The following is a 10,100-nucleotide window of genomic DNA, read 5'->3' as shown; positions in this document are numbered from 1 at the left end:
AATTGCAAAAATGGTCCCTGTGGTATGCAAAATTTTGGGGTATTAGTCCAAACCCCGGGTTTTTTGGATTCATGGTCCTTTTGAAGTGGTTTGTATGTGGAATTGGTCCCCGGATTTAACTTCCGTTAAGTTGTTGTTAACCCCTCTCATGTGCCTCCCACATGAGGGTATATTTGTCTTTTCACTTGTAAGGAACCATTTTTGCATGAAAAAAATATATCCCCATTTTAAAAAACTTAATACCTATTTATTTATTTTAATAATTAAAAAATAAAAGATATCTCTCTCTCAATAACAATATCCCTCAAACCTCTGTTCAAAAAACGATCTCTCTGATTTTGAATTCTGAATTCCATCGCCAAGATAATCCTTCACGGCATCCCTCAAATCTTCGAATTTATTGTAGTTTGTAAAAAACCTACTCATCAATTTCTTCAATTCATCATCTCGAAGATCATCGGTTCTAATGGGGATTGCGTTTTCCGGTTGAAAACTGTAGGAATTAGGGTTATCGTCAACAATCACAGCCTTCTTCAAATCCCGCCTTAGATCTGATAAATCTTTAACAAACCTACCCTCGAATTCCTTACATGAATTCTGATACAATCTGTGTAAAATCAAACCCCTACAATGCGATTTATTCAAAACCAACGGAGTATATTCCTCGATTCCAGCTGTGAAACCACAATTTCGTAGTTATTTGTGCTCAGGAACCGAAGAAATTCGGCAACAAATGGGCATTTCAGTACATAGAAATCAACTCATTCTCCATCCAGCAATGGCCTCACTAAGAAATCATAAGTTCCCGGAGGTAATACTCTGGTGGCAGGTTTGGAAGGGATTAGGGTTTCGTTAAGGTCAAGGAACACCATTTTTTGATTAGGGGAGTTTGGTGGTGGGAGGATGGCGGTAGATTCCTGGAAGATCGAGCGGCGGTAGATTCCAGAAAGAGCGAGTGGCGAACGGTGGCGATCTAATTGTCGGTGGAGTTGGGGAACTTTTTTAGGACTTTGTAGCCTTTTTTGACGGAGGATTTACTCTTGGGAGTGGCAATATGAACGAGTTTGGAGAAGAGTTTGATGAGGCGGCAGTGGTAGGTGTAGAAGGATTTATTGATGGAGGTAACTACTATGGAGGCTGTCTTGGTGGCGGTGGTGACAGGAGTCTTCTTGCGGCGGCGGAGGTTATGGTTAGTTGGAGATTCTTTTGACTTCTTAGCTTTGAGGGATACTGTTCTAGATATATATATATATATATATATATATATATATATATATATATATATATCTTTTAATTTTTAATTATTAAAATAAATAAATAGGTATTAATTTTTTTTTAAAAATGGGGATCTTCGTCTGGACTATTGGTGGCCTTGCATGAAGCGGGATGTGACATGGTATGTGGAGCGGTGCTTGACCTGCAGGAAGGTCAAGGCCGAGCATCAGAGACCACACGGCAAGATGCATCCGTTGGATATCCCGCTGTGGAAATGGGAGGATATTACGATGGATTTCATCACGAAGCTTCCCAGGACCGCGCGGGGGATGGATTCGATATGGGTCATCGTGGATCGATTGACCAGGAGAGCCCACTTTATTCTGATTCAGGAGAGCATCTCGTCCGAGAAATTGGCCGATATCTATATCAGGGAGGTGGTGGCGCGGCACGAAGTGCCAGCTTCAGTGATTTCAGACAGAGATGTGTGGTTTACTTCCAGGTTTTGGAGGAAGTTTCATGACGAGCTGGGTACTTGTCTGCATTTTAGCACTGCTTTTCACCCGCAGACGGATGGTCAGAGCGAGTGGACCATCCAGACTCTAGAGGATATGTGTAACACCCGGATTCCCAAGTATGATATTTTGTTCCTTTATTTTTGAGTTTTGTGGGGGAACTCGGCGAGATGGCGTCTAGACTCGCCGTGTATGGTCGCGGATTGGTACGTGAGTTCACAGCTGGACTCGGCGAGTCCATGCTGTTTAATGAAACCCTAATTTCCAGGGTTTGAGACCTATTTAAAAGGCCTTATGGCCGTCATTTGCGGACACCAACCCCAGAGAGAAACCCTAAAGAGACCTAGAGCGTTTGTGAGGAAGGAGAGGCTAATCTTGAGCTTTGGTGGGTGTTTTTGCAAGAAGGAAGTGTTTAAGGCAAGAGGAATCTGAAGGAGGTGTGATTTTTGGTGGTTTTGAGCTCATAGAGACTGCATTGAGGTATTATTCTCGGACCTTCTTCAGTTTTGGTGTTGATTCTTTGTGTTAGGGTATTCCTAACCCTTTTGGAGATTGATTAAGTGGTATTTTGGTCCCTCCTCGAGTTTGTGTTCTGGATCTGGACCCAAAGAGGTCCAGAGACCTTAACCTTTGGAGCTTTTTGAGTCATTTTGGAAGTCATGAGCTTGGAATGTCATTTTTGGGGCTAAATCACCATTTTGGACCATTTCTATGTTATATGTGTGTCAAGGTCCGAACTTTACGTGATTATCATGCTTGGGGAGGCCAGATCTATGACTATATGGAACAGATCTGACCTCAGAAGTTGTTTTGAGTTGGTGCATGGCATGAACTCTCCGAGTCCCAAGAACAGACTCGGCGAGTAGTATGAAGGTTGCCCGTTAATCACTCAGTGAGTGGACTTGCCGAGTTGGGGGAATGACTCGGTGAGTCAGGGAGAGTCAGGGGTTTGAGTTCAATTTGGAACTCACCGAGTTGTTCTTGAGACTCAGCGAGTTGAATCGAGGTGGCCCTGCGATTCATGCCAGGTGGAACTCGTCGAGTTAAGGGAAATACTCAACGTGCCAAGAGAGAATCTGAGAGAGTCAGTGGACACGTGTAGACTCGCCGAGTCGCCCTTGTGCACTCGCCGAGTCGGGTCAAGTTTGACCATTGACCTTGTTGACTTCTAGGGTTGAGTACTGTTGTATTTATAAGAGTATTACTTTGTGTGATTAGGCGGAGGCTATATCACATTTCTTCCGAGACAGATACTTATCGAGACCGTGAGGTGAGTCTTCTCACTATACGTTACCTAGAGTGGTATATTTGTGTGGGCCAGAGGGTCCTATGTGTTATGTATGAGACTATGTGCTATGTGATATTTGTATGTTGTATGATGATATAGACCAGACTGGAGGGTCCAACGAGCTATGACCGGACCAGAGGGTCCAACGAGCTACGGGACTGGAGGGTCCCGCTGAGACACATCGACCGGAGGGTCGTATTATAGCCTCGAGTGGCGTATGTGCTGTATGTGGTATTTTGGGGAACTCACTAAGCATTTATGCTTATAGTTGTTGTGTTATGTGTTTCAGGTACTAGTGATGAGCGCGGGAAGGCGCCGAGATGATTTGTACACACTTGAGGGGTTTATGTTTTGGATTCTGGGGAGATTTTTTTGTGATAAATACATTTGATACAATATGTTTGATGTTATTTTGTGAGTAAATGAATGTTTTGAAAATGAAAAATTGTTTTGAAAATTTACGTTGTTACAATATGTTGCGGGCATGTGTTTTAAATTTCGGAGGTAGCTGGGAAACCTACCTCCCGTTGGCGGAGTTCTCGTATAATAACAGCTATCATGCGAGTATCGACCATCCACCCTTCGAGATGTTATAAGGGAGGAGGTGCAGCACCCCGATATGTTGGGGCGAGGATGGCCAGAGAGTCATGGGGAGCACCGAAGTAGTGCTCAAGACGACAGAGAAGATTCAGCAGGTCCGGAGCAGGCTTCAGACTGCTCAGAGTCGACAGAAAAGTTATGCCGATAAGCGTCGATCAGACCTGGAATTCCAGGTCGGGGATATGGTTCTCCTGAAGGTGTCGCCATGGAAGGGCGTCAACCGATTCAGGAAGCGGGGCAAGTTGGGCCCAAGGTATATCAGACCGTTCAGGGTTGTAGCCCGGGTGGGCAAGGTGGCGTACCGGCTGGATCTGCCAGCCGAACTCAGTCAGATCCACAACACTTTCCACGTCTCTCAGCTACGGAAGTGCCTAGTGGACGATACGGCGGTGGTACCCTTGGAGGACATTCAGGTTCATGGCGGCCTGAATTACATCGAGCGGCCTGTAGCGATCCTTGACCGGAAGTCGAAGGAACTGAGGAACATAAGAGTAGAACTCGTGAAGGTGCAATGGCAGCACCGGAAGGGGACGGAGTGGACTTAGGAGCCGGTGAGTCAGATGATGGAGCACTACCCCGAGCTGTTTCAGGATCGAGTGGCAGACTTCGAGGACGAAGTCTAAAATAAGTGGGGGAGATTTGTAGCACCTGGTTCTTGGTATGCATTATGTTAGTAAATCTTCATTATTTTTGCATTTTTGGCCTTGGACTCGGCGAGTCGAAGGACAAAATCGCCGAGTAGAAGCGGGATGAGGCGCGGGGTTTAAGCTGCGGACTCGGCGAGTAGCCGCTGTTTGGACAAAACCCCTAATCCAGGGGTTTGCACCCTATTTAAACGACTTTATGCAGCCTTCTTTCCCCCTTTATGCTCCCAAACAGTCCTCATAGCAAACCCTAGCCGTTTTTGAGAAGATGTAAGGCTTTTTGAGTGATTCTTGTGAGTTTTAATCTCAAGGAAGAAGGAAGAGCATAGATGGATCAAGAGGGGATTGAAGGATTCGAGTTTGGATCATCATCTGCAGTCTTTGGAAGGTATAAAGTCTGAACCTTGCTCATTCATTTGTTAGATCCCTCTTTGAGGTGATTTAGGGCTTTTATAAGCCATTTTTGGTGGCCAACCATGTTTGCAAACATGGTTAGGGGCTTGGGCTTCTGTATCATGTCATTTTATGAGTCACAAGCCAGATCTAGGTTGCTTTTTGCACCAAGGAAGGCCCCATGCAACAAAAGAACCATTTTAGAGCCTTTTAAGCTCTAATGTCCCATGCATGCACACAAAGTTTGTAACTTTACGTGGTAGATCGAGTTTAGGGGCCTGGATCTATCATTTGGTTAAGTGTTGTACATCAGAAATCGAAGTTCTTAGTAAGGAATGTGATAGACTCGGGGAGTCCAAGGGTTTTGGTCCCATATCAGTGAGGGTCATAAGGACTAGTTGAGTGTGGATGGGTTTTAGGAGTCTCGGGGAGTGACCCAACGTTCTGGACTAAGCAAAGTGTTCTAGGAATTCATGGTACTCGGCGACTGCATGAACGGACTCGGCGAGTCCAAGACAATCTTCATGGTACTCGGCGAGTTGTTCATCAACTCGGCGAGTCGAGGACAGAATGGTTCATAGGATGAAGAGTAACTCGACGAGTCAAGACAGGTCATGAGTATCAGTGGATGATGAACTCGGCGAGTTGTTCATACAATTCGGCGAGTCGGGTGTGGATTCAGTTGGTGTTCATTTAGAAGGAAAACTCGTCGAGTCATCGCCTAACTCGACGAGTAGAGACGGGTATGAGGTCTGATGGAAGGATAGGGACTCGACGAGTCAGGTCAACTGGAAGGACTTTGACTTTGACTTGATCAAGGGGTAACATGGTCATTTTACCCTAAGGGTAGATTTCAGTTTCTGACTAAGTGTTTTGTAGGAATTATAGCCGGAGGATTTCTGAAGAAGCAGCGGTAGCAGTCAGAGGATTCCCGCACAGTTCAGCAGCTACGAGGTGAGTTACCTTCCAGTAGGAGTGGGTCTAAGGCCACAATGTCGGCCCACCATTGAGGAGTATTTAAAAGTTAATTGTCTTTGTGATAATTTATCTTGGTCTGGTATGCGTTTGGTTATGAGTTATATCTGTATGATATGTTACATGATAGGGATAATTTTCCTGATAGTGGTCCTTAGGACCAAGGGGTAGGTCTGTACCCGGATATGTCTGAATTTGTGCTTATATCTTGCTATTGTATGCTAATGGTAGGGGTGGAATAGTCCCCAGTTGCCGGTTGAAAGATACCGATGACGGTTACCGGTTGAAAGATACCGATGACGATTACCGGTTGAAAGATACCGATGACGATTACCGGTTGAAAGATACCGATGATAATTACCGGTTGAAAGATACCGATGGTATTGTACGGTATGTGGTATGATGGGGGAACTCACTAAGCATTGTGCTTACGGTTTAAGTTTTTGGTTTCAGGTACCTCTTCATCTAAGGGGAAGGAGCCGGCAGCGTAACATCGCATCACACACACTCACATATGATTTTCCGCATAGTGTTTTATGGGATTGTACTCTGATATGACATTTGTTCATGGTTGTGGGTTCCAACTATGATACTTGGTTTTGAGATGATGTGTTTATACAGTATTTTCTAATGAATGTTTTATGAATAAATTAATCAAAAATGAAATTTTTGGGCTTAATTTTTGGGATGTTACACAAATATACCCTCATGTCGGAGACATATGAGGGGGTTAACAGCAACAACTTAACAGAAGTTAAATCCGGGGACCAATTCCTCTTACAAACCACTCAAAAGGACCATGAATCCAAAAAAACTCAGGGTTTGGACTAAATCCGTAAAAATTTGCATATCACAGGAACCATTTTTGCAATTTTTTCATATATATATATATATATATATATATATATATATATATATATATATATATATATATATATAGTCAAGATCAAATAAGAAGTAAAATTTTGGTAGGAAGGTAAGAAATTTTTTATATGCATATTTTCTTAGCAAAAAAATTAAATAAATCATTAAATGATTCAAAAGTAAGATGATTGACAAGAAAAAATTCCGAAAAAAACACCTTTATGATTTATTTTTAGGTAAATTAAGAAATAAATTCACTTTTATGACAATTTTAATGAATATCAACAAAATCATCATAAAAATGAATCATCGAAATGTTTTTTTCGAGTTTTTTTTGTGAACCATGTTATTATTGATTCATTTAGTGATTCATTTGTTTTGTTCGCCAAAAAAACGTCGAAAAAAAAATTTCTCACCTTACTACCAAAAAAATTTTCTTACCGGATCTATATATATATATATATATATATATATATATATATATATATATATATATATATATATATATATATATTATGTACTCAATACTTTGACATTTACGAATGTGAGAACAATTCAAAAGTATGATTACAATGAATGCTTTATTTCTTAAGGCTAAGAAACAAAGGGTTTGTTATTAGATTATATTGCAAAAATATTTGTGGATCCCAAACATAGCCAGCAAATAGTTTTCAAGCAAAGTGATATCACAATACCTATCCAAGAAAATTCCTTCTTTTAATCTACAACACATTTTTCAAGAATTTACCCGCCACTAACATATTCGACTAATAAAAATGCTCGTGAGGTTATCCTAGTGTCATATTGATTTCAATATGCCCAACAAAACCTCCACCATGTACTTTTCTAATAAGTAATTCCTTAAGAATTTCTTCCCTTTTATCTTCGTCTAGGAGTACTGATTTGGAGTGTAAAGATCTGTTCACAAGCAATGTTTCACCAAAAATACCTTCGGTGTAAACCGATTTAGGCTCTTCTTGCGAATCTTCTAGCACCAAAGAAGCTTTAATATCCTATGTTTCATATAAGTCAATGGCTTGGCTGTTTGGGCACTCAGATTGGTGATATCCTTGCACTTGAAACACTTTAGTTTGCTATGTTTCTTGCAACCTTCACATCTTTGGCCTTTGAAATAGAAGTGGGTTGTTTTACCTCAATGGAAGATGTTGGTGTCACAAATGAGCTACTAGAACCATCCTTAATTGATGTGTATCCCCTCGACAAGGTCGTTACTTCCATATCAAGACCAAACATAAATTGAGCCATGGTGTGTTCACCATATTCAGAATTTGAAGAAAACAAAAGTGGAGAGAAGGGAATGTGGGAATCACTGACCAATTCTATACAGGAAAAGTCACCAAGAATGACATAAAGATCCTTTGGTAGTCTCCCACCTAAAAACGCCCCAGTAATGACTTAAAGATCATCTGGTAGTCTCCCTCCTAAAATTAGGATTAACAACACATTGGGATAAGGATATTGACTAACGTTCTAAATTAGAAAGAGGTCCGCCTTACATGTTCTCCCTCTTTCTATTAGGAAGGAAATACTTGAGCAAGACAAACTAGTTAAAAGAAACAACTAACGAAGAAATTAAAAAACTTAGAAACCAAAAAGAATATACTCTTTTGACTTCTCTAAACACTAAATTCCTTTGAACCACAATTTGATAGCAATGAACATGGAAACCATATAGACTAGACTCTTTAACATCCCTACAGATTAAACTCCGGTGTACCGAGAGTTAAATAGAATTGGACATGGATTTTGATTTTCATGTCATACAAATGAACCTCAAAGGGAAGTAAAAGAATATTCTCACCAGCACACAAAGCCTCTAAGGCCTTATCCACCTTTTCAATGAATCTATGTGCATCAAAAGTCCATGTTACGATTAATACACAGACTATATCGCAATCTTGATGGTGGGCTTGGCTTTTAAGAGGCTTATAGCTAATAAATGCAAGGAAGTTTATAAACAGCAAATTAAGATGCAAATTAATGAATTTTGTGAAATATAGACTACAACCCATATGGTCTCAACTCTCAAGATTTCATTGAATGATCCACTTTTATAAAGATCGTCATATAGATAGTGAGAATCAAGTGATTTACCTTTCAAGATTCCCCACCTTACTTGAACTAGCAGTTAAATGAAAAAGTTTTGGTACCTAGACATATGTATGCAGATAAAATCATAGGCACAACTATAATCTGAAATCACTGTGTCATATGGAAAAATGAGATATTCTCTTCTAATATTGATGATCACGAGTATAACAAAGATGTTACGTAATTTCTAATAAAATTCTAGTAATCCAGCATAACTAATGCAATAGGACAAGATAAATGAAAACCGAAAAACAAAACATAATCAGAACCCACCTTGCTACTCTTTGTGATGCTTGTTTCCTGCCTTCTTTTGTTCGGTTCATACCTACATTGGGAGATACAAGGCTTCGTACGTAATACTTTAATTAAATCCTTCAATTGGTGCACAACTTCAGTGTTAATCTTGCGGTCAGGCTCCACAAGCTCCCATGACTACTTCACATTGTACACATTCATCACCTGCACTTTGAGGGGAAACATTTGACCATGAAATACACACATAGTCCCTAAAACGTTGCCCATTGGCAAGGTTGTGGGATCTCCTCAAATTTATCCTGAGACAAATCAAAGGAAAGAATTACATGTTTCTTATTATTAGTTGTACCATGAGAAACAACCCAATGAAGTGCCTCATTGTAAAGGACACCAACCCTAGTGATAAAAGTGTAGTTCACTTCTCCAATAACTTCCCAAATGTTGGACTCTAAACTAAACTTTAGGAAATAGGTAAGGTTAGTGCCTTTTCTAAACCCTAATACCACCTTGTAGTCATCTTTGGATGAATTGTAACCAAAACCATAAATCAAAGGTCCGGCCTAATCAAGGATTTCAGGCTTTTTCAGTTTATGCACCTCTCTGGTTTCAGGATTGATAACTGAAAATCATGTACGAGAGGGAGAAACACATATTAAACCATTGGAAGAACCAAGTAGATGACGCGTGCGACGGATAAAATAGAGGTTATCAACATCAAATAAATGCTCCCAATTACACTGTGGTGTAGCAGACATAGCAATTCTTATGTTTCCCATTTTGTCATATTCACGATCACGGCGATAACTGTTTTCGAGATGGGCTTTGATGAAATTAGGATCAGAAATCACATATTTCCATGACTTTGAAACGCTCCTATAACGGATCAGATCGCTCACCTCTGATCTTATCAGTATTTGTTCAATCATTTCCTCCGGCAGCTATGCCATTGAAACCCTTGAATTCGAAACCGCATTTCGAGAGGGTGGGGTGCAGACATTTTTTATACTACATTTATTACTAGACAGTCCTAAAATTATAAATAAGTTACCCGAAATCTTACTGAAAAGATTAGAGAAATTACCCTTACCGATGTGCCTTATTCAAAACTTACCACATATGATTGTGGCTTTAATAAATTTCAAGATATTAACATACACACCATCTCGTTTCACAATGGGAGCGGGTGGAGCTACTGGAATCTAAGATAACTATTAGGCTGGAGGGAGTGGTGCCACCACC

General features: G+C 40.6%; 1 pseudogene; it reads right to left on the bottom strand.

Annotated features, from left to right (window-relative positions):
• Positions 1–288: 288 nt before the first annotated feature.
• LOC145058630 (uncharacterized) lies at positions 289–9,787 on the bottom strand (annotated as a pseudogene).
• Between the last annotated feature and the right edge of the window lie 313 nt (positions 9,788–10,100).

This window comes from Lactuca serriola, chromosome 1 (assembly GCF_051521515.1).
Source record: "Lactuca serriola cultivar US96UC23 chromosome 1, Lser_US96UC23_V15, whole genome shotgun sequence".
Lineage (NCBI taxonomy): Eukaryota > Viridiplantae > Streptophyta > Magnoliopsida > Asterales > Asteraceae > Lactuca > Lactuca serriola.
This window is presented reverse-complemented; position numbering and strand designations above follow the sequence as displayed.